This window comes from Crotalus tigris, unplaced genomic scaffold (genome assembly GCF_016545835.1).
Source record: "Crotalus tigris isolate CLP2741 ecotype Arizona unplaced genomic scaffold, ASM1654583v1 scf7180000019173.45859301935:6455823, whole genome shotgun sequence".
Classification (NCBI taxonomy): Eukaryota; Metazoa; Chordata; class Lepidosauria; order Squamata; family Viperidae; genus Crotalus; species Crotalus tigris.
In genome coordinates, this window is record NW_024097414.1 from 3206225 (window position 1) to 3207510 (window position 1286).

A 1286-nucleotide genomic window follows, 5' to 3' on the forward strand; every position below is an offset into this window, starting at 1 on the left:
GTCCCATCATACAAGCCAGTCAGATCAACTGTAATAAACTGAGATAGAGAAAAGAAGGGGAAAAATACAATAAAATGATACACTCTCATATTTTCAGGACTACTGTATACAGTACAGCCAACAATTGATTTACCAAAATCAAAGCACACGTTCTGCAGGCTGTTAACGTAATCTTTGCAACAATTTGTAGATTTATTTTACCAGATCACACTAGATGTAGAATTCATTTGGATGTCTTAAGAATGGCCTTGTTATAGGTGTTAAAAGCTCCATGTGTCCCTCTATAGAAGTTACAATGAAAGCAGTATTTTTCAACTTCAGTCGCTTTAAGAGATTTGGAATTCTGGGAATTGAAATCCGTGTATTTTAAAATTGTCAAGCTTGAAAAACAAATAGAATAATCTGTGGGCCTGTGGTTTGATGTTCCCAGATTGTTTCTACAAAACAGCTTTTCTGAAATCCGCCCTCCATTTAATAGTGACGGCAGCCTAATTCATGTTCCAATTGGCATTTTTAATCTTCATTGCTTTGAGCATAACATTTGCCTTTAAATTCCTTTCTAATCTACTGAACCTAACTTGACTCTCTTGTTCCTGGGTATCAGAAAAGCAATAATTTCCCTTCTAAAATGGCATCTGTTTAGCTTTAATAACTAAGAGAAGAGTTGGGCCATTTCTAAAGTCGGAGCCCGGCTGATTTGGAATATACCTGACACCTTTGTATCAACTTCTTTATAACATTAACTAGAATCTAATATTAAAAAAAAACTTTATGCCTCTTAACATCTTTTTAAATAATAACTTTAAAAGCATCCAATTAATCTCAACCAAGAGTGGGCAGACCTGAACGGTCTCAGATGACCTGTAAAGAATAAAAAGTTAATATTCTAATTAAATAATGAAGTTGTGATCGTAGTTGATATTTCTAAATACCTGCAATTTGTATAGCCATGAAGAAGAAATTGGACAACCATTTATCTGGAAGACCTGCTCAAGCAGAGAGTTGGACCCTTCCCACCCTGTCCTTTTATGTTCTGTGTTCCCAATGTGATGCATACACAAACATAAATTTCTAAAAGGTGGGGCGTTGTGTACTATTCTGCAGTTGTGCAATTGGGCCAGGCAGAAAAGTAAACGCGGAAGAGATGGCTAAAGCCCCGCCCACTTCTCTCTGAACAACCAGTAAGCTTCTCTCTCTCTCTCTCCCCGCCCCGAGGTTGCTATGGCCACCGCCCAGCCTACTCACGGTTGCTACGGCAACAGCTCAAGCCTCTTAGCAACTGGCAT